Source organism: Hoplias malabaricus, chromosome 15 (genome assembly GCF_029633855.1).
Source record: "Hoplias malabaricus isolate fHopMal1 chromosome 15, fHopMal1.hap1, whole genome shotgun sequence".
NCBI classification, from domain to species: domain Eukaryota; kingdom Metazoa; phylum Chordata; class Actinopteri; order Characiformes; family Erythrinidae; genus Hoplias; species Hoplias malabaricus.
Window position 1 is genome coordinate 36708518 of NC_089814.1, and position 26324 is coordinate 36734841.

Below are 26324 nucleotides of genomic sequence, written 5' to 3' on the forward strand. Positions count from 1 at the left end.
GCCTGCTCTAAAACATCTGTGAATGCTGTTGAATTGAATAAATTGAATCAATTCTTCCTTAAAAATTGAAATTCATTGCTTAATAAAAAAATCTTGACACATGTTTTGGTGTGATATTTCAGAAAATATATGTTTAATGTTATTTAAATGATGTGGAATTGAATTCTTATTGATATATTTACAATTTGGCATTGATATATTGCAAAATATCTACTGTGCATTTTTCATCAAAATTGCTAGAAAACGTAAGTGTATAGCCTTACATTTTAGTGAAATTTTGAACAAATTCCTAAGTTTTTATGTTGGGTAATAAATCACTTGATTATGCTCTAAAACATCTGTGAATGCTGTTGAATTGAATAAATTGCATCAATCCTTCCTTTAAAATGGAAATTCATTGCTTAATAAAAAAATCTTGACACATGGTTTGGTGTGATATTTCAGAAAATATATGTTTAATGGTATTTAAATGATGTGGAAATGATTTATTATTGATATATTTACAATTTGGCATTGATATATTGCAAAATATCTACTGTGCATTTTTCATCAAAATTGCTAGAAAACGTAAGTGTATAGTCATACATTTTAGTGAAATTTTGAACAAATTCCTAAGTATTTATATTTTGTTATATAATGCTTCAGCCTGCTCTAAAACATCTGTGAATGCTGTTGAATTGAATAAATTGAATCAATTCTTCCTTAAAAATGGAAATTCATTGCTTAATAAAAAAATCTTGACACATGTTTTGGTGTGATATTTCAGAAAATATATGTTTAATGGTATTTAAATGATGTGGAATTGATTTATTAGTGATATATTTACAATTTGGCATTGATATATTGCAAAATATCTACTGTGCATTTTTCATCAAAATTGCTAGAAAAGTAAGTGTATAGCCTTACATTTTAATGAAATTTTGAACAAATTCCTAAGTTTTTATATTTGGTAATAAAACACTTGAACATGCTCTAAAACATCTGTGAATGCTGTTGAATGGAATGAATTTAATCATTTCTACTTTAAAAATGGAATTTCATTGCTTAATATATATTTCTTGACATATGTTTTGCTGAGACATTTAAGAAAATAGATGTTTAATGGTATTTAAATGATGTGGAATTGAATTCTTATTGATAGATTCATACTTTGGAATGAATATATTGCAAGAAATCCACTCTGCATTTCTCATGAAATTTGCAAGAAAACGTAAGTGTATAGCCTTACATTATATTGAAATTTTGAACAAATTCCTAAGTATTTATATTTTGTTATAAAACACTTCAGCCTGCTCTAAAACATCTGTGAATGCTGTTGAATTGAATAAATTGAATCAATTCTTCCTTAAAAATGGAAATTCATTGCTTAATAAAAAAATCTTGACACATGTTTTGGTGTGATATTTCAGAAAATATATGTTTAATGGTATTTAAATGATGTGGAAATGATTTATTATTGATATATTTACAATTTGGAATCGATATTTTGCAAAATATCTACTGTGCTTTTTTCATCAACATTGCTAGAAAACGTAAGTGTATAGCCTTACATTTTAATGAAATTTTGAACAAATTCCTAAGTTTTTATGTTGGGTAATAAATCACTTGAACATGCTCTAAAACATCTGTGAATGCTGTTGAATGGAATGAATTTAATCATTTCTACTTTAAAAATGGAAATTCATTGCTTAATATATATTTCTTGACATGTGTTTTGTTGTGATATTTCAAAAAATATATGTTTAATGTTATTTAAATGATGTGGAAATGATTTATTATTGATATATTTACAATGTGTCATCGATATATTGCAAAATATCTACTGTGCATTTTTCATCAAAATTGCTAGAAAACGTAAGTGTATAGCCTTACATTTTAATGAAATTTTGAACAAATTCCTAAGTTTTTATATTTGGTAATAAATCACTTGATTATGCTCTAAAACATCTGTGAATGCTGTTGAATTGAATAAATTGCATCAACTCTTCCTTAAAAATGGAAATTCATTGCTTAATAAAAAAATCTTGACACATGTTTTGGTGTGATATTTCAGAAAATATATGTTTAATGGTATTTAAATGATGTGGAATTGATTTATTAGTGATATATTTACAATTTGGCATTGATATATTGCAAAATATCTACTGTGCATTTTTCATCAAAATTGCTAGAAAAGTAAGTGTATAGCCTTACATTTTAATGAAATTTTGAACAAATTCCTAAGTTTTTATATTTGGTAATAAAACACTTGAACATGCTCTAAAACATCTGTGAATGCTGTTGAATGGAATGAATTTAATCATTTCTACTTTAAAAATGGAATTTCATTGCTTAATATATATTTCTTGACATATGTTTTGCTGAGACATTTAAGAAAATAGATGTTTAATGGTATTTAAATGATGTGGAATTGAATTCTTATTGATAGATTCATACTTTGGAATGGATACATTGCAAAAAATCCACTGTGCATTTCTCATGAAATTTGCAAGAACACGTAAGTGTATAGCCTTACATTTTATTGAAATTTTGAACAAATTCCTAAGTATTTATATTTTGTTATAAAATGCTTCAGCCTGCTCTAAAACATCTGTGAATGCTGTGGAATTGAATAAATTGAATCAATTCTTCCTTAAAAATGGAAATTAATTGCTTAATAAAAAAATCTTGACACATGTTTTGGTGTGATATTTCAGAAAATATATGTTTAATGTTATTTAAATGATGTGGAATTGAATTCTTATTGATAGATTCATACTTTGGAATGCATATATTGCAAGAAATCCACTTTGCATTTCTCATGAAATTTGCTAGAAAACGTAAGTGTATAGCCTTACATTTTATTGAAATTTTGAACAAATTCCTAAGTATTTATATTTTGTTATAAAATGCTTCAGCCTGCTCTAAAACATCTGTGAATGCTGTGGAATTGAATAAATTGAATCAATTCTTCCTTAAAAATGGAAATTAATTGCTTAATAAAAAAATCTTGACACATGTTTTGGTGTGATATTTCAGAAAATATATGTTTAATGGTATTTAAATGATGTGGAAATGATTTCTTATTGATAGATTCATGCTTTGGAATGGATATATTGCAAAATATCTACTCTGCATTTTTCATCAACATTGCTAGAAAACGTAAGTGTATAGCCTTACATTTTAGTGAAATTTTGAACAAATTCCTAAGTTTTTATGTTGGGTAATAAGTCACTTGAACATGCTCTAAAACATCTGTGAATGCTGTTGAATTGAATAAATTGAATTAATTCTTCCTTAAAAATGGAAATTCATTGCTTAATAAAAAAATCTTGACACATGTTTTGGTGTGATATTTCAGAAAATATATGTTTAATGGTATTTAAATGATGTGGAAATGATTTATTATTGATACATTTACAATTTGGTATCGATATATTGCAAAATATCTACTGTGCATTTTTCATCAAAATTGATAGAAAACGTAAGTGTATAGCCTTACATTTTAGTGAAATTTTGAACAAATTCCTAAGTGTTTATGTTGGGTAATAAATCACTTGAACATGCTCTAAAACATCTGTGAATGCTGTTGAATTGAATATATTTAACCATTTCTACTTTAAAAATGGAAATTCATTGCTTAATAAAAATTACTTGAGATATGTTTTGGTGTGATATTTCAAAAAAATATATGTTTAGTGTTATTTAAATGATGTGGAAATGATATTTTTATTGATACATTTACAATTTGGCATTCATATATTGCAAAATATCTACTGTGCATTTTTCATCAACATTGCTAGAAAACGTAAGTGTACAGCCTCACATTTTAGTGAAATTTTGAACAAATTCCTAAGTTTTTATGTTGGGTAATAAATCACTTGATTATGCTCTAAAACATCTGTGAATGCTGTTGAATTGAATAAATTGAATAAATTCTTCCTTAAAAATGGAAATTCATTGCTTAATAAAAAAATCTTGACACATGTTTTGGTGTGATATTTCAGAAAATATATGTTTAATGTTATTTAAATGATGTGGAATTGAATTCTAATTGATAGATTCATACTTTGGAATGAATATATTGCAAGAAATCCACTGTGCATTTCTCATGAAATTTGCTAGAAAACGTAAGTGTATAGCCTTACATTTTATTGAAATTTTGAACAAATTCCTAAGTATTTATATTTTGTTATAAAACACTTCAGCCTGCTCTAAAACATCTGTGAATGCTGTTGAATTGGATAAATTGCATCAATTCTTCCTTAAAAATGGAAATTCATTGCTTAATAAAAAAATCTTGACACATGTCTTGGTGTGATATTTCAGAAAATATATGCTTAATGGTATTTAAATGATGTGGAAATGATTTATTATTGATATATTTACAATTTGGCATTGATATATTGCAAAATATCTACTGTGCATTTTTCATCAAAATTGCTAGAAAACGTAAGTGTATAGTCATACATTTTAGTGAAATTTTGAACAAATTCCTAAGTATTTATATTTTGTTATAAAATGCTTCAGCCTGCTCTAAAACATCTGTGAATGCTGTTGAATTTAATAAATTGAATCAATTCTTCCTTAAAAATGGAAATTCATTGCTTAATAAAAAAATCTTGACACATGTTTTGGTGTGATATTTCAGAAAATATATGTTTAATGTTATTTAAATGATGTGGAATTGAATTCTTATTGATAGATTCATACTTTGGAATGAATATATTGCAAGAAATCCACTGTGCATTTCTCATGAAATTTGCTAGAAAATGTAAGTGTATAGCCTTACATTTTATTGAAATTTTGAACAAATTCCTAAGTATTTATATTTTGTTATAAAATGCTTCAGCCTGCTCTAAAACATCTGTGAATGCTGTTGAATTGAATAAATTGCATCAATCCTTCCTTTAAAATGGAAATTCATTGCTTAATAAAAAAATCTTGACACATGGTTTGGTGTGATATTTCAGAAAATATATGTTTAATGGTATTTAAATGATGTGGAAATGATTTATTATTGATATATTTACAATTTGGCATTGATATATTGCAAAATATCTACTGTGCATTTTTCATCAAAATTGCTAGAAAACGTAAGTGTATAGTCATACATTTTAGTGAAATTTTGAACAAATTCCTAAGTATTTATATTTTGTTATATAATGCTTCAGCCTGCTCTAAAACATCTGTGAATGCTGTTGAATTGAATAAATTGAATCAATTCTTCCTTAAAAATGGAAATTCATTGCTTAATAAAAAAATCTTGACACATGTTTTGGTGTGATATTTCAGAAAATATATGTTTAATGGTATTTAAATGATGTGGAATTGATTTATTAGTGATATATTTACAATTTGGCATTGATATATTGCAAAATATCTACTGTGCATTTTTCATCAAAATTGCTAGAAAAGTAAGTGTATAGCCTTACATTTTAATGAAATTTTGAACAAATTCCTAAGTTTTTATATTTGGTAATAAAACACTTGAACATGCTCTAAAACATCTGTGAATGCTGTTGAATGGAATGAATTTAATCATTTCTACTTTAAAAATGGAATTTCATTGCTTAATATATATTTCTTGACATATGTTTTGCTGAGACATTTAAGAAAATAGATGTTTAATGGTATTTAAATGATGTGGAATTGAATTCTTATTGATAGATTCATACTTTGGAATGAATATATTGCAAGAAATCCACTCTGCATTTCTCATGAAATTTGCAAGAAAACGTAAGTGTATAGCCTTACATTATATTGAAATTTTGAACAAATTCCTAAGTATTTATATTTTGTTATAAAACACTTCAGCCTGCTCTAAAACATCTGTGAATGCTGTTGAATTGAATAAATTGAATCAATTCTTCCTTAAAAATGGAAATTCATTGCTTAATAAAAAAATCTTGACACATGTTTTGGTGTGATATTTCAGAAAATATATGTTTAATGGTATTTAAATGATGTGGAAATGATTTATTATTGATATATTTACAATTTGGAATCGATATTTTGCAAAATATCTACTGTGCTTTTTTCATCAACATTGCTAGAAAACGTAAGTGTATAGCCTTACATTTTAATGAAATTTTGAACAAATTCCTAAGTTTTTATGTTGGGTAATAAATCACTTGAACATGCTCTAAAACATCTGTGAATGCTGTTGAATGGAATGAATTTAATCATTTCTACTTTAAAAATGGAAATTCATTGCTTAATATATATTTCTTGACATGTGTTTTGTTGTGATATTTCAAAAAATATATGTTTAATGTTATTTAAATGATGTGGAAATGATTTATTATTGATATATTTACAATGTGTCATCGATATATTGCAAAATATCTACTGTGCATTTTTCATCAAAATTGCTAGAAAACGTAAGTGTATAGCCTTACATTTTAGTGAAATTTTGAACAAATTCCTAAGTTTTTATATTTGGTAATAAATCACTTGATTATGCTCTAAAACATCTGTGAATGCTGTTGAATTGAATAAATTGCATCAACTCTTCCTTAAAAATGGAAATTCATTGCTTAATAAAAAAATCTTGACACATGTTTTGGTGTGATATTTCAGAAAATATATGTTTAATGGTATTTAAATGATGTGGAATTGATTTATTAGTGATATATTTACAATTTGGCATTGATATATTGCAAAATATCTACTGTGCATTTTTCATCAAAATTGCTAGAAAAGTAAGTGTATAGCCTTACATTTTAATGAAATTTTGAACAAATTCCTAAGTTTTTATATTTGGTAATAAAACACTTGAACATGCTCTAAAACATCTGTGAATGCTGTTGAATGGAATGAATTTAATCATTTCTACTTTAAAAATGGAATTTCATTGCTTAATATATATTTCTTGACATATGTTTTGCTGAGACATTTAAGAAAATAGATGTTTAATGGTATTTAAATGATGTGGAATTGAATTCTTATTGATAGATTCATACTTTGGAATGGATACATTGCAAAAAATCCACTGTGCATTTCTCATGAAATTTGCAAGAACACGTAAGTGTATAGCCTTACATTTTATTGAAATTTTGAACAAATTCCTAAGTATTTATATTTTGTTATAAAATGCTTCAGCCTGCTCTAAAACATCTGTGAATGCTGTGGAATTGAATAAATTGAATCAATTCTTCCTTAAAAATGGAAATTAATTGCTTAATAAAAAAATCTTGACACATGTTTTGGTGTGATATTTCAGAAAATATATGTTTAATGTTATTTAAATGATGTGGAATTGAATTCTTATTGATAGATTCATACTTTGGAATGCATATATTGCAAGAAATCCACTTTGCATTTCTCATGAAATTTGCTAGAAAACGTAAGTGTATAGCCTTACATTTTATTGAAATTTTGAACAAATTCCTAAGTATTTATATTTTGTTATAAAATGCTTCAGCCTGCTCTAAAACATCTGTGAATGCTGTGGAATTGAATAAATTGAATCAATTCTTCCTTAAAAATGGAAATTAATTGCTTAATAAAAAAATCTTGACACATGTTTTGGTGTGATATTTCAGAAAATATATGTTTAATGGTATTTAAATGATGTGGAAATGATTTCTTATTGATAGATTCATGCTTTGGAATGGATATATTGCAAAATATCTACTCTGCATTTTTCATCAACATTGCTAGAAAACGTAAGTGTATAGCCTTACATTTTAGTGAAATTTTGAACAAATTCCTAAGTTTTTATGTTGGGTAATAAGTCACTTGAACATGCTCTAAAACATCTGTGAATGCTGTTGAATTGAATAAATTGAATTAATTCTTCCTTAAAAATGGAAATTCATTGCTTAATAAAAAAATCTTGACACATGTTTTGGTGTGATATTTCAGAAAATATATGTTTAATGGTATTTAAATGATGTGGAAATGATTTATTATTGATACATTTACAATTTGGCATCGATATATTGCAAAATATCTACTGTGCATTTTTCATCAAAATTGATAGAAAACGTAAGTGTATAGCCTTACATTTTAGTGAAATTTTGAACAAATTCCTAAGTGTTTATGTTGGGTAATAAATCACTTGAACATGCTCTAAAACATCTGTGAATGCTGTTGAATTGAATATATTTAACCATTTCTACTTTAAAAATGGAAATTCATTGCTTAATAAAAATTACTTGAGATATGTTTTGGTGTGATATTTCAAAAAAATATATGTTTAGTGTTATTTAAATGATGTGGAAATGATATTTTTATTGATACATTTACAATTTGGCATTCATATATTGCAAAATATCTACTGTGCATTTTTCATCAACATTGCTAGAAAACGTAAGTGTACAGCCTCACATTTTAGTGAAATTTTGAACAAATTCCTAAGTTTTTATGTTGGGTAATAAATCACTTGATTATGCTCTAAAACATCTGTGAATGCTGTTGAATTGAATAAATTGAATAAATTCTTCCTTAAAAATGGAAATTCATTGTTTAATAAAAAAATCTTGACACATGTTTTGGTGTGATATTTCAGAAAATATATGTTTAATGTTATTTAAATGATGTGGAATTGAATTCTAATTGATAGATTCATACTTTGGAATGAATATATTGCAAGAAATCCACTGTGCATTTCTCATGAAATTTGCTAGAAAACGTAAGTGTATAGCCTTACATTTTATTGAAATTTTGAACAAATTCCTAAGTATTTATATTTTGTTATAAAACACTTCAGCCTGCTCTAAAACATCTGTGAATGCTGTTGAATTGGATAAATTGCATCAATTCTTCCTTAAAAATGGAAATTCATTGCTTAATAAAAAAATCTTGACACATGTCTTGGTGTGATATTTCAGAAAATATATGCTTAATGGTATTTAAATGATGTGGAAATGATTTATTATTGATATATTTACAATTTGGCATTGATATATTGCAAAATATCTACTGTGCATTTTTCATCAAAATTGCTAGAAAACGTAAGTGTATAGTCATACATTTTAGTGAAATTTTGAACAAATTCCTAAGTATTTATATTTTGTTATAAAATGCTTCAGCCTGCTCTAAAACATCTGTGAATGCTGTTGAATTTAATAAATTGAATCAATTCTTCCTTAAAAATGGAAATTCATTGCTTAATAAAAAAATCTTGACACATGTTTTGGTGTGATATTTCAGAAAATATATGTTTAATGTTATATAAATGATGTGGAATTGAATTCTTATTGATAGATTCATACTTTGGAATGAATATATTGCAAGAAATCCACTCTGCATTTCTCATGAAATTTGCTAGAAAACGTAAGTGTATAGTCATACATTTTAGTGAAATTTTGAACAAATTCCTAAGTATTTATATTTTGTTATAAAACACTTCAGCCTGCTCTAAAACATCTGTGAATGCTGTTGAATTGAATAAATTGAATCAATTCTTCCTTAAAAATGGAAATTCATTGCTTAATAAAAAAATCTTGACACATGTTTTGGTGTGATATTTCAGAAAATATATGTTTAATGGTATTTAAATGATGTGGAAATGATTTATTATTGATATATTTACAATTTGGAATCGATATTTTGCAAAATATCTACTGTGCTTTTTTCATCAACATTACTAGAAAACGTAAGTGTATAGCCTTACATTTTAGTGAAATTTTGAACAAATTCCTAAGTTTTTATGTTGGGTAATAAATCACTTGAACATGCTCTAAAACATCTGTGAATGCTGTTGAATGGAATGAATTTAATCATTTCTACTTTAAAAATGGAAATTCATTGCTTAATATATATTTCTTGACATGTGTTTTGTTGTGATATTTCAAAAAATATATGTTTAATGTTATTTAAATGATGTGGAAATGATTTATTATTGATACATTTACAATGTGTCATCGATATGTTGCAAAATATCTACTGTGCATTTTTCATCAAAATTACTAGAAAACGTAAGTGTATAGCCTTACATTTTAGTGAAATTTTGAACAAATTCCTAAGTTTTTATATTTGGTAATAAATCACTTGATTATGCTCTAAAACATCTGTGAATGCTGTTGAATTGAATAAATTGCATCAATTCTTCCTTAAAAATGGAAATTCATTGCTTAATAAAAAAATCTTGACACATGTTTTGGTGTGATATTTCAGAAAATATATGTTTAATGGTATTTAAATGATGTGGAAATGATTTCTTATTGATAGATTCATGCTTTGGAATGGATATATTGCAAAATATCCACTGTGCATTTCTCATCAAAATTGCTAGAAAACGTAAGTGTATAGCCTTACATTTTAGTGAAATTTTGAACAAATTCCTAAGTTTTTATGTTGGGTAATAAATCACTTGAACATGCTCTAAAACATCTGTGAATGCTGTTGAATTGAATAAATTGAATTAATTCTTCCTTAAAAATGGAAATTCATTGCTTAATAAAAAAATCTTGACACATGTTTTGGTGTGATATTTCAGAAAATATATGTTTATTGTTATTTAAATGATGTGGAAATGATATTTTTATTGATACATTTACAATTTGGCATTCATATATTGCAAAATATCTACTGTGCATTTTTCATCACCATTGCTAGAAAACGTAAGTGTACAGCCTTACATTTTAATGAAATTTTGAACAAATTCCTAAGTTTTTATATTTGGTAATAAAACACTTGAACATGCTCTAAAACATCTGTGAATGCTGTTGAATGGAATGAATTTAATCATTTCTACTTTAAAAATGGAATTTCATTGCTTAATATATATTTCTTGACATATGTTTTGCTGAGACATTTCAGAAAATAGATGTTTAATGGTATTTAAATGATGTGGAATTGAATTCTTATTGATAGATTCATACTTTGGAATGGATACATTGCAAAAAATCCACTGTGCATTTCTCATGAAATTTGCAAGAAAACGTAAGTGTATAGCCTTACATTTTATTGAAATTTTGAACAAATTCCTAAGTATTTATATTTTGTTATAAAATGCTTCAGCCTGCTCTAAAACATCTGTGAATGCTGTGGAATTGGATAAATTGAATCAATTCTTCCTTACAAATGGAAATTAATTGCTTAATAAAAAAATCTTGACACATGTTTTGGTGTGATATTTCAGAAAATATATGTTTAATGTTATTTAAATGATGTGGAATTGAATTCTTATTGATAGATTCATACTTTGGAATGAATATATTGCAAGAAATCCACTTTGCATTTCTCATGAAATTTGCTAGAAAACGTAAGTGTATAGCCTTACATTTTATTGAAATTTTGAACAAATTCCTAAGTATTTATATTTTGTTATAAAATGCTTCAGCCTGCTCTAAAACATCTGTGAATGCTGTGGAATTGAATAAATTGAATCAATTCTTCCTTAAAAATGGAAATTAATTGCTTAATAAAAAAATCTTGACACATGTTTTGGTGTGATATTTCAGAAAATATATGTTTAATGGTATTTAAATGATGTGGAAATGATTTCTTATTTATAGATTCATGCTTTGGAATGGATATATTGCAAAATATCTACTCTGCATTTTTCATCAACATTGCTAGAAAACGTAAGTGTATAGCCTTACATTTTAGTGAAATTTTGAACAAATTCCTAAGTTTTTATGTTGGGTAATAAGTCACTTGAACATGCTCTAAAACATCTGTGAATGCTGTTGAATTGAATAAATTGAATTAATTCTTCCTTAAAAATGGAAATTCATTGCTTAATAAAAAAATCTTGACACATGTTTTGGTGTGATATTTCAGAAAATATATGTTTAATGGTATTTAAATGATGTGGAAATGATTTATTATTGATACATTTACAATTTGGCATCGATATATTGCAAAATATCTACTGTGCATTTTTCATCAAAATTGCTAGAAAACGTAAGTGTATAGCCTTACATTTTAGTGAAATTTTGAACAAATTCCTAAGTTTTTATGTTGGGTAATAAATCACTTGAACATGCTCTAAAACATCTGTGAATGCTGTTGAATTGAATAAATTGAATTAATTCTTCCTTAAAAATGGAAATTCATTGCTTAATAAAAAAATCTTGACATGTTTTGGTGTGATATTTCAGAAAATATATGTTTAATGGTATTTAAATGATGTGGAAATGATTTCTTATTGATAGATTCATGCTTTGGAATGGATATATTGCAAAATATCCACTGTGCATTTCTCATCAAAAATGCTAGAAAACGTAAGTGTATAGCCTTACATTTTAGTGAAATTTTGAACAAATTCCTAAGTTTTTATGTTGGGTAATAAATCACTTGAACATGCTCTAAAACATCTGTGAATGCTGTTGAATTGAATAAATTGAATTAATTCTTCCTTAAAAATGGAAATTCATTGCTTAATAAAAAAATCTTGACACATGTTTTGGTGTGATATTTCAGAAAATATATGTTTAATGGTATTTAAATGATGTGGAAATGATTTCTTATTGATAGATTCATGCTTTGGAATGGATATATTGCAAAATATCTACTCTGCATTTTTCATCAACATTGCTAGAAAACGTAAGTGTATAGCCTTACATTTTAGTGAAATTTTGAACAAATTCCTAAGTTTTTATGTTGGGTAATAAGTCACTTGAACATGCTCTAAAACATCTGTGAATGCTGTTGAATTGAATAAATTGAATTAATTCTTCCTTAAAAATGGAAATTCATTGCTTAATAAAAAAATCTTGACACATGTTTTGGTGTGATATTTCAGAAAATATATGTTTAATGGTATTTAAATGATGTGGAAATGATTTATTATTGATACATTTACAATTTGGCATCGATATATTGCAAAATATCTACTGTGCATTTTTCATCAACATTGCTAGAAAACGTAAGTGTACAGCCTTACATTTTAATGAAATTTTGAACAAATTCCTAAGTTTTTATATTTGGTAATAAAACACTTGAACATGCTCTAAAACATCTGTGAATGCTGTTGAATGGAATGAATTTAATCATTTCTACTTTAAAAATGGAATTTCATTGCTTAATATATATTTCTTGACATATGTTTTGCTGAGACATTTCAGAAAATAGATGTTTAATGGTATTTAAATGATGTGGAATTGAATTCTTATTGATAGATTCATACTTTGGAATGGATACATTGCAAAAAATCCACTGTGCATTTCTCATGAAATTTGCAAGAAAACGTAAGTGTACAGCCTCACATTTTAGTGAAATTTTGAACAAATTCCTAAGTTTTTATGTTGGGTAATAAATCACTTGATTATGCTCTAAAACATCTGTGAATGCTGTTGAATTGAATAAATTGAATAAATTCTTCCTTAAAAATGGAAATTCATTGCTTAATAAAAAAATCTTGACACATGTTTTGGTGTGATATTTCAGAAAATATATGTTTAATGTTATTTAAATGATGTGGAATTGAATTCTTATTGATAGATTCATACTTTGGAATGAATATATTGCAAGAAATCCACTGTGCATTTCTCATGAAATTTGCTAGAAAACGTAAGTGTATAGCCTTACATTTTATTGAAATTTTGAACAAATTCCTAAGTATTTATATTTTGTTATAAAACACTTCAGCCTGCTCTAAAACATCTGTGAATGCTGTTGAATTGGATAAATTGCATCAATTCTTCCTTAAAAATGGAAATTCATTGCTTAATAAAAAAATCTTGACACATGTTTTGGTGTGATATTTCAGAAAATATATGCTTAATGGTATTTAAATGATGTGGAAATGATTTATTATTGATATATTTACAATTTGGCATTGATATATTGCAAAATATCTACTGTGCATTTTTCATCAAAATTGCTAGAAAACGTAAGTGTATAGTCATACATTTTAGTGAAATTTTGAACAAATTCCTAAGTATTTATATTTTGTTATAAAATGCTTCAGCCTGCTCTAAAACATCTGTGAATGCTGTTGAATTTAATAAATTGAATCAATTCTTCCTTAAAAATGGAAATTCATTGCTTAATAAAAAAATCTTGACACATGTTTTGGTGTGATATTTCAGAAAATATATGTTTAATGTTATATAAATGATGTGGAATTGAATTCTTATTGATAGATTCATACTTTGGAATGAATATATTGCAAGAAATCCACTCTGCATTTCTCATGAAATTTGCTAGAAAACGTAAGTGTATAGTCATACATTTTAGTGAAATTTTGAACAAATTCCTAAGTATTTATATTTTGTTATAAAACACTTCAGCCTGCTCTAAAACATCTGTGAATGCTGTTGAATTGAATAAATTGAATCAATTCTTCCTTAAAAATGGAAATTCATTGCTTAATAAAAAAATCTTGACACATGTTTTGGTGTGATATTTCAGAAAATATATGTTTAATGGTATTTAAATGATGTGGAAATGATTTATTATTGATATATTTACAATTTGGAATCGATATTTTGCAAAATATCTACTGTGCTTTTTTCATCAACATTACTAGAAAACGTAAGTGTATAGCCTTACATTTTAGTGAAATTTTGAACAAATTCCTAAGTTTTTATGTTGGGTAATAAATCACTTGAACATGCTCTAAAACATCTGTGAATGCTGTTGAATGGAATGAATTTAATCATTTCTACTTTAAAAATGGAAATTCATTGCTTAATATATATTTCTTGACATGTGTTTTGTTGTGATATTTCAAAAAATATATGTTTAATGTTATTTAAATGATGTGGAAATGATTTATTATTGATACATTTACAATGTGTCATCGATATATTGCAAAATATCTACTGTGCATTTTTCATCAAAATTACTAGAAAACGTAAGTGTATAGCCTTACATTTTAGTGAAATTTTGAACAAATTCCTAAGTTTTTATATTTGGTAATAAATCACTTGATTATGCTCTAAAACATCTGTGAATGCTGTTGAATTGAATAAATTGCATCAACTCTTCCTTAAAAATGGAAATTCATTGCTTAATAAAAAAATCTTGACACATGTTTTGGTGTGATATTTCAGAAAATATATGTTTAATGGTATTTAAATGATGTGGAAATGATTTATTATTGATACATTTACAATGTGTCATCGATATATTGCAAAATATCTACTGTGCATTTTTCATCAAAATTACTAGAAAACGTAAGTGTATAGCCTTACATTTTAGTGAAATTTTGAACAAATTCCTAAGTTTTTATGTTGGGTAATAAATCACTTGAACATGCTCTAAAACATCTGTGAATGCTGTTGAATTGAATAAATTGAATTAATTCTTCCTTAAAAATGGAAATTCATTGCTTAATAAAAAAATCTTGACACATGTTTTGGTGTGATATTTCAGAAAATATATGTTTATTGTTATTTAAATGATGTGGAAATGATATTTTTATTGATACATTTACAATTTGGCATTCATATATTGCAAAATATCTACTGTGCATTTTTCATCACCATTGCTAGAAAACGTAAGTGTATAGTCATACATTTTAGTGAAATTTTGAACAAATTCCTAAGTATTTATATTTTGTTATAAAATGCTTCAGCCTGCTCTAAAACATCTGTGAATGCTGTTGAATTTAATAAATTGAATCAATTCTTCCTTAAAAATGGAAATTCATTGCTTAATATTGCAAAATATCTACTGTGCATTTTTCATCAAAATTGCTAGAAAACGTAAGTGTATAGCCTTACATTTTAGTGAAATTTTGAACAAATTCCTAAGTTTTTATGTTGGGTAATAAATCACTTGAACATGCTCTAAAACATCTGTGAATGCTGTTGAATTGAATAAATTGAATTAATTCTTCCTTAAAAATGGAAATTCATTGCTTAATAAAAAAATCTTGACACATGTTTTGGTGTGATATTTCAGAAAATATATGTTTAATGGTATTTAAATGATGTGGAAATGATTTCTTATTGATAGATTCATGCTTTGGAATGGATATATTGCAAAAAATCCACTGTGCATTTCTCATCAAAATTGCTAGAAAACGTAAGTGTATAGCCTTACATTTTAGTGAAATTTTGAACAAATTCCTAAGTTTTTATGTTGGGTAATAAATCACTTGAACATGCTCTAAAACATCTGTGAATGCTGTTGAATTGAATAAATTGAATTAATTCTTCCTTAAAAATGGAAATTCATTGCTTAATAAAAAAATCTTGACACATGTTTTGGTGTGATATTTCAGAAAATATATGTTTAATGGTATTTAAATGATGTGGAAATGATTTCTTATTGATAGATTCATGCTTTGGAATGGATATATTGCAAAATATCTACTCTGCATTTTTCATCAACATTGCTAGAAAACGTAAGTGTATAGCCTTACATTTTAGTGAAATTTTGAACAAATTCCTAAGTTTTTATGTTGGGTAATAAGTCACTTGAACATGCTCTAAAACATCTGTGAATGCTGTTGAATTGAATAAATTGAATTAATTCTTCCTTAAAAATGGAAATTCATTGCTTAATAAAAAAATCTTGACACATGTTTTGGTGTGATATTTCAGAAAATATATGTTTAATGGTATTTAAATGATGTGGAAATGATTTATTATTGATACATTTACAATTTGGCATCGATATATTGCAAAATATCTACTGTGCATTTTTCATCAAAATTGATAGAAAACGTAAGTGTATAGCCTTACATTTTAGTGAAATTTTGAACAAATTCCTAAGTTTTTATGTTGGGTAATAAATCACTTGAACATGCTCTAAAACATCTGTGAATGCTGTTGAATTGAATAAATTAAATTAATTCTTCCTTAAAAATGGAAATTCATTGCTTAATAAAAAAATCTTGACACATGTTTTGGTGTGATATTTCAGAAAATATATGCTTAATGGTATTTAAATGATGTGGAAATGATTTATTATTGATATATTTACAATTTGGCATCGATATATTGCAAAATATCTACTGTGCATTTTTCATCAAAATTGATAGAAAACGTAAGTGTATAGCCTTACATTTTAATGAAATTTTGAACAAATTCCTAAGTTTTTATATTTGGTAATAAAACACTTGAACATGCTCTAAAACATCTGTGAATGCTGTTGAATGGAATGAATTTAATCATTTCTACTTTAAAAATGGAATTTCATTGCTTAATATATATTTCTTGACATATGTTTTGCTGAGACATTTCAGAAAATAGATGTTTAATGGTATTTAAATGATGTGGAATTGAATTCTTATTGATAGATTCATACTTTGGAATGGATACATTGCAAAAAATCCACTGTGCATTTCTCATGAAATTTGCAAGAAAACGTAAGTGTACAGCCTCACATTTTAGTGAAATTTTGAACAAATTCCTAAGTTTTTATGTTGGGTAATAAATCACTTGATTATGCTCTAAAACATCTGTGAATGCTGTTGAATTGAATAAATTGAATAAATTCTTCCTTAAAAATGGAAATTCATTGCTTAATAAAAAAATCTTGACACATGTTTTGGTGTGATATTTCAGAAAATATATGTTTAATGTTATTTAAATGATGTGGAATTGAATTCTTATTGATAGATTCATACTTTGGAATGAATATATTGCAAGAAATCCACTGTGCATTTCTCATGAAATTTGCTAGAAAACGTAAGTGTATAGCCTTACATTTTATTGAAATTTTGAACAAATTCCTAAGTATTTATATTTTGTTATAAAACACTTCAGCCTGCTCTAAAACATCTGTGAATGCTGTTGAATTGGATAAATTGCATCAATTCTTCCTTAAAAATGGAAATTCATTGCTTAATAAAAAAATCTTGACACATGTTTTGGTGTGATATTTCAGAAAATATATGCTTAATGGTATTTAAATGATGTGGAAATGATTTATTATTGATATATTTACAATTTGGCATTGATATATTGCAAAATATCTACTGTGCATTTTTCATCAAAATTGCTAGAAAACGTAAGTGTATAGTCATACATTTTAGTGAAATTTTGAACAAATTCCTAAGTATTTATATTTTGTTATAAAATGCTTCAGCCTGCTCTAAAACATCTGTGAATGCTGTTGAATTTAATAAATTGAATCAATTCTTCCTTAAAAATGGAAATTCATTGCTTAATAAAAAAATCTTGACACATGTTTTGGTGTGATATTTCAGAAAATATATGTTTATTGTTATTTAAATGATGTGGAAATGATATTTTTATTGATACATTTACAATTTGGCATTCATATATTGCAAAATATCTACTGTGCATTTTTCATCACCATTGCTAGAAAACGTAAGTGTATAGTCATACATTTTAGTGAAATTTTGAACAAATTCCTAAGTATTTATATTTTGTTATAAAATGCTTCAGCCTGCTCTAAAACATCTGTGAATGCTGTTGAATTTAATAAATTGAATCAATTCTTCCTTAAAAATGGAAATTCATTGCTTAATATTGCAAAATATCTACTGTGCATTTTTCATCAAAATTGCTAGAAAACGTAAGTGTATAGCCTTACATTTTAGTGAAATTTTGAACAAATTCCTAAGTTTTTATGTTGGGTAATAAATCACTTGAACATGCTCTAAAACATCTGTGAATGCTGTTGAATTGAATAAATTGAATTAATTCTTCCTTAAAAATGGAAATTCATTGCTTAATAAAAAAATCTTGACACATGTTTTGGTGTGATATTTCAGAAAATATATGTTTAATGGTATTTAAATGATGTGGAAATGATTTCTTATTGATAGATTCATGCTTTGGAATGGATATATTGCAAAAAATCCACTGTGCATTTCTCATCAAAATTGCTAGAAAACGTAAGTGTATAGCCTTACATTTTAGTGAAATTTTGAACAAATTCCTAAGTTTTTATGTTGGGTAATAAATCACTTGAACATGCTCTAAAACATCTGTGAATGCTGTTGAATTGAATAAATTGAATTAATTCTTCCTTAAAAATGGAAATTCATTGCTTAATAAAAAAATCTTGACACATGTTTTGGTGTGATATTTCAGAAAATATATGTTTAATGGTATTTAAATGATGTGGAAATGATTTCTTATTGATAGATTCATGCTTTGGAATGGATATATTGCAAAATATCTACTCTGCATTTTTCATCAACATTGCTAGAAAACGTAAGTGTATAGCCTTACATTTTAGTGAAATTTTGAACAAATTCCTAAGTTTTTATGTTGGGTAATAAGTCACTTGAACATGCTCTAAAACATCTGTGAATGCTGTTGAATTGAATAAATTGAATTAATTCTTCCTTAAAAATGGAAATTCATTGCTTAATAAAAAAATCTTGACACATGTTTTGGTGTGATATTTCAGAAAATATATGTTTAATGGTATTTAAATGATGTGGAAATGATTTATTATTGATACATTTACAATTTGGCATCGATATATTGCAAAATATCTACTGTGCATTTTTCATCAAAATTGATAGAAAACGTAAGTGTATAGCCTTACATTTTAGTGAAATTTTGAACAAATTCCTAAGTTTTTATGTTGGGTAATAAATCACTTGAACATGCTCTAAAACATCTGTGAATGCTGTTGAATTGAATAAATTAAATTAATTCTTCCTTAAAAATGGAAATTCATTGCTTAATAAAAAAATCTTGACACATGTTTTGGTGTGATATTTCAGAAAATATATGCTTAATGGTATTTAAATGATGTGGAAATGATTTATTATTGATATATTTACAATTTGGCATCGATATATTGCAAAATATCTACTGTGCATTTTTCATCAAAATTGATAGAAAACGTAAGTGTATAGCCTTACATTTTAATGAAATTTTGAACAAATTCCTAAGTTTTTATATTTGGTAATAAAACACTTGAACATGCTCTAAAACATCTGTGAATGCTGTTGAATGGAATGAATTTAATCATTTCTACTTTAAAAATGGAATTTCATTGCTTAATATATATTTCTTGACATATGTTTTGCTGAGACATTTCAGAAAATAGATGTTTAATGGTATTTAAATGATGTGGAATTGAATTCTTATTGATAGATTCATACTTTGGAATGGATACATTGCAAAAAATCCACTGTGCATTTCTCATGAAATTTGCAAGAAAACGTAAGTGTACAGCCTCACATTTTAGTGAAATTTTGAACAAATTCCTAAGTTTTTATGTTGGGTAATAAATCACTTGATTATGCTCTAAAACATCTGTGAATGCTGTTGAATTGAATAAATTGAATAAATTCTTCCTTAAAAATGGAAATTCATTGCTTAATAAAAAAATCTTGACACATGTTTTGGTGTGATATTTCAGAAAATATATGTTTAATGTTATTTAAATGATGTGGAATTGAATTCTTATTGATAGATTCATACTTTGGAATGAATATATTGCAAGAAATCCACTGTGCATTTCTCATGAAATTTGCTAGAAAACGTAAGTGTATAGCCTTACATTTTATTGAAATTTTGAACAAATTCCTAAGTATTTATATTTTGTTATAAAACACTTCAGCCTGCTCTAAAACATCTGTGAATGCTGTTGAATTGGATAAATTGCATCAATTCTTCCTTAAAAATGGAAATTCATTGCTTAATAAAAAAATCTTGACACATGTTTTGGTGTGATATTTCAGAAAATATATGCTTAATGGTATTTAAATGATGTGGAAATGATTTATTATTGATATATTTACAATTTGGCATTGATATATTGCAAAATATCTACTGTGCATTTTTCATCAAAATTGCTAGAAAACGTAAGTGTATAGTCATACATTTTAGTGAAATTTTGAACAAATTCCTAAGTATTTATATTTTGTTATAAAATGCTTCAGCCTGCTCTAAAACATCTGTGAATGCTGTTGAATTTAATAAATTGAATCAATTCTTCCTTAAAAATGGAAATTCATTGCTTAATAAAAAAATCTTGACACATGTTTTGGTGTGATATTTCAGAAAATATATGTTTAATGTTATATAAATGATGTGGAAATGATTTATTATTGATACATTTACAATTTGGCATCGATATATTGCAAAATATCTACTGTGCATTTTTCATCAAAATTGATAGAAAACGTAAGTGTATAGCCTTACATTTTAGTGAAATTTTGAACAAATTCCTAAGTTTTTATGTTGGGTAATAAATCACTTGAACATGCTCTAAAACATCTGTGAATGCTGTTGAATGGAATGAATTTAATCATTTCTACTTTAAAAATGGAAATTCATTGCTTAATATATATTTCTTGACATGTGTTTTGTTGTGATATTTCAAAAAATATATGTTTAATGTTATTTAAATGATGTGGAAATGATTTATTATTGATACATTTACAATGTGTCATCGATATATTGCAAAATATCTACTGTGCATTTTTCATCAAAATTACTAGAAAACGTAAGTGTATAGCCTTACATTTTAGTGAAATTTTGAACAAATTCCTAAGTTTTTATATTTGGTAATAAATCACTTGATTATGCTCTAAAACATCTGTGAATGCTGTTGAATTGAATAAATTGCATCAACTCTTCCTTAAAAATGGAAATTCATTGCTTAATAAAAAAATCTTGACACATGTTTTGGTGTGATATTTCAGAAAATATATGTTTAATGGTATTTAAATGATGTGGAATTGATTTATTAGTGATATATTTACAATTTGGCATTGATATATTGCAAAATATCTACTGTGCATTTTTCATCAAAATTGCTAGAAAACGTAAGTGTATAGCCTTACATTTTAGTGAAATTTTGAACAAATTCCTAAGTTTTTATGTTGGGTAATAAATCACTTGAACATGCTCTAAAACATCTGTGAATGCTGTTGAATTGAATAAATTGAATTAATTCTTCCTTAAAAATGGAAATTCATTGCTTAATAAAAAAATCTTGACACATGTTTTGGTGTGATATTTCAGAAAATATATGTTTAATGGTATTTAAATGATGTGGAAATGATTTCTTATTGATAGATTCATGCTTTGGAATGGATATATTGCAAAAAATCCACTGTGCATTTCTCATCAAAATTGCTAGAAAACGTAAGTGTATAGCCTTACATTTTAGTGAAATTTTGAACAAATTCCTAAGTTTTTATGTTGGGTAATAAATCACTTGAACATGCTCTAAAACATCTGTGAATGCTGTTGAATTGAATAAATTGAATTAATTCTTCCTTAAAAATGGAAATTCATTGCTTAATAAAAAAATCTTGACACATGTTTTGGTGTGATATTTCAGAAAATATATGTTTAATGGTATTTAAATGATGTGGAAATGATTTCTTATTGATAGATTCATGCTTTGGAATGGATATATTGCAAAAAATCCACTGTGCATTTCTCATCAAAATTGCTAGAAAACGTAAGTGTATAGCCTTACATTTTAGTGAAATTTTGAACAAATTCCTAAGTTTTTATGTTGGGTAATAAATCACTTGAACATGCTCTAAAACATCTGTGAATGCTGTTGAATTGAATAAATTGAATTAATTCTTCCTTAAAAATGGAAATTCATTGCTTAATAAAAAAATCTTGACACATGTTTTGGTGTGATATTTCAGAAAATATATGTTTAATGGTGTTTAAATGATGTGGAAATGATTTCTTATTGATAGATTCATGCTTTGGAATGGATATATTGCAAAATATCTACTCTGCATTTTTCATCAACATTGCTAGAAAACGTAAGTGTATAGCCTTACATTTTAGTGAAATTTTGAACAAATTCCTAAGTTTTTATGTTGGGTAATAAGTCACTTGAACATGCTCTAAAACATCTGTGAATGCTGTTGAATTGAATAAATTGAATTAATTCTTCCTTAAAAATGGAAATTCATTGCTTAATAAAAAAATCTTGACACATGTTTTGGTGTGATATTTCAGAAAATATATGTTTAATGGTATTTAAATGATGTGGAAATGATTTATTATTGATACATTTACAATTTGGCATCGATATATTGCAAAATATCTACTGTGCATTTTTCATCAAAATTGATAGAAAACGTAAGTGTATAGCCTTACATTTTAGTGAAATTTTGAACAAATTCCTAAGTTTTTATGTTGGGTAATAAATCACTTGAACATGCTCTAAAACATCTGTGAATGCTGTTGAATTGAATAAATTAAATTAATTCTTCCTTAAAAATGGAAATTCATTGCTTAATAAAAAAATCTTGACACATGTTTTGGTGTGATATTTCAGAAAATATATGCTTAATGGTATTTAAATGATGTGGAAATGATTTATTATTGATATATTTACAATTTGGCATCGATATATTGCAAAATATCTACTGTGCATTTTTCATCAAAATTGATAGAAAACGTAAGTGTATAGCCTTACATTTTAATGAAATTTTGAACAAATTCCTAAGTTTTTATATTTGGTAATAAAACACTTGAACATGCTCTAAAACATCTGTGAATGCTGTTGAATGGAATGAATTTAATCATTTCTACTTTAAAAATGGAATTTCATTGCTTAATATATATTTCTTGACATATGTTTTGCTGAGACATTTCAGAAAATAGATGTTTAATGGTATTTAAATGATGTGGAATTGAATTCTTATTGATAGATTCATACTTTGGAATGGATACATTGCAAAAAATCCACTGTGCATTTCTCATGAAATTTGCAAGAAAACGTAAGTGTACAGCCTCACATTTTAGTGAAATTTTGAACAAATTCCTAAGTTTTTATGTTGGGTAATAAATCACTTGATTATGCTCTAAAACATCTGTGAATGCTGTTGAATTGAATAAATTGAATAAATTCTTCCTTAAAAATGGAAATTCATTGCTTAATAAAAAAATCTTGACACATGTTTTGGTGTGATATTTCAGAAAATATATGTTTAATGTTATTTAAATGATGTGGAATTGAATTCTTATTGATAGATTCATACTTTGGAATGAATATATTGCAAGAAATCCACTGTGCATTTCTCATAAAATTTGCTAGAAAACGTAAGTGTATAGCCTTACATTTTATTGAAATTTTGAACAAATTCCTAAGTATTTATATTTTGTTATAAAACACTTCAGCCTGCTCTAAAACATCTGTGAATGCTGTTGAATTGGATAAATTGCATCAATTCTTCCTTAAAAATGGAAATTCATTGCTTAATAAAAAAATCTTGACACATGTTTTGGTGTGATATTTCAGAAAATATATGCTTAATGGTATTTAAATGATGTGGAAATGATTTATTATTGATATATTTACAATTTGGCATTGATATATTGCAAAATATCTACTGTGCATTTTTCATCAAAATTGCTAGAAAACGTAAGTGTATAGTCATACATTTTAGTGAAATTTTGAACAAATTCCTAAGTATTTATATTTTGTTATAAAATGCTTCAGCCTGCTCTAAAACATCTGTGAATGCTGTTGAATTTAATAAATTGAATCAATTCTTCCTTAAAAATGGAAATTCATTGCTTAATAAAAAAATCTTGACACATGTTTTGGTGTGATATTTCAGAAAATATATGTTTAATGTTATATAAATGATGTGGAATTGAATTCTTATTGATAGATTCATACTTTGGAATGAATATATTGCAAGAAATACACTCTGCATTTCTCATGAAATTTGCTAGAAAACGTAAGTGTATAGTCATACATTTTAGTGAAATTTTGAACAAATTCCTAAGTATTTATATTTTGTTATAAAACACTTCAGCCTGCTCTAAAACATCTGTGAATGCTGTTGAATTGAATAAATTGAATCAATTCTTCCTTAAAAATGGAAATTCATTGCTTAATAAAAAAATCTTGACACATGTTTTGGTGTGATATTTCAGAAAATATATGTTTAATGGTATTTAAATGATGTGGAAATGATTTATTATTGATATATTTACAATTTGGAATCGATATTTTGCAAAATATCTACTGTGCTTTTTTCATCAACATTACTAGAAAACGTAAGTGTATAGCCTTACATTTTAGTGAAATTTTGAACAAATTCCTAAGTTTTTATGTTGGGTAATAAATCACTTGAACATGCTCTAAAACATCTGTGAATGCTGTTGAATGGAATGAATTTAATCATTTCTACTTTAAAAATGGAAATTCATTGCTTAATATATATTTCTTGACATGTGTTTTGTTGTGATATTTCAAAAAATATATGTTTAATGTTATTTAAATGATGTGGAAATGATTTATTATTGATACATTTACAATGTGTCATCGATATATTGCAAAATATCTACTGTGCATTTTTCATCAAAATTACTAGAAAACGTAAGTGTATAGTCTTACATTTTAGTGAAATTTTGAACAAGTTCCTAAGTATTTATATTTTGTTATAAAACGCTTCAGCCTGCTCTAAAACATCTGTGAATGCTGTTGAATTGAATATATTTAACCATTTCTACTTTAAAAATGGAAATTCATTGCTTAATAACAAAATCTTGACACATGGATTGGTGTGATATTTCAAAAAATACATGTTTAATGGTATTTAAATGATGTGGAAATGATTTCTTATTGATAGATTCATGCTTTGGAATGGATATATTGCAAAATATCTACTGTGCATTTTTCATCAACATTGCTAGAAAACGTAAGTGTAAAGCCTTACATTTTAGTGAAATTTTGAACAAATTCCTAAGTATTTATATTTTGTTATAAAATGCTTCAGCCTGCTCTAAAACATCTGTGAATGCTGTTGAATTGAATAAATTGAATCAATTCTTCCTTAAAAATGGAAATTCATTGCTTAATAAAAAAATCTTGACACATGTTTTGGTGTGATATTTCAGAAAATATATGCTTAATGGTATTTAAATGATGTGGAAATGATTTATTATTGATATATTTACAATTTGGCATTGATATATTGCAAAATATCTACTGTGCATTTTTCATCAAAATTGCTAGAAAACGTAAGTGTATAGTCATACATTTTAGTGAAATTTTGAACAAATTCCTAAGTATTTATATTTTGTTATAAAATGCTTCAGCCTGCTCTAAAACATCTGTGAATGCTGTTGAATTTAATAAATTGAATCAATTCTTCCTTAAAAATGGAAATTCATTGCTTAATAAAAAAATCTTGACACATGTTTTGGTGTGATATTTCAGAAAATATATGTTTAATGTTATATAAATGATGTGGAATTGAATTCTTATTGATAGATTCATACTTTGGAATGGATACATTGCAAAAAATCCACTGTGCATTTCTCATGAAATTTGCTAGAAAACGTAAGTGTATAGTCTTACATTTTAGTGAAATTTTGAACAAGTTCCTAAGTATTTATATTTTGTTATAAAACGCTTCAGCCTGCTCTAAAACATCTGTGAATGCTGTTGAATTGAATATATTTAACCATTTCTACTTTAAAAATGGAAATTCATTGCTTAATAACAAAATCTTGACACATGGATTGGTGTGATATTTCAAAAAATACATGTTTAATGGTATTTAA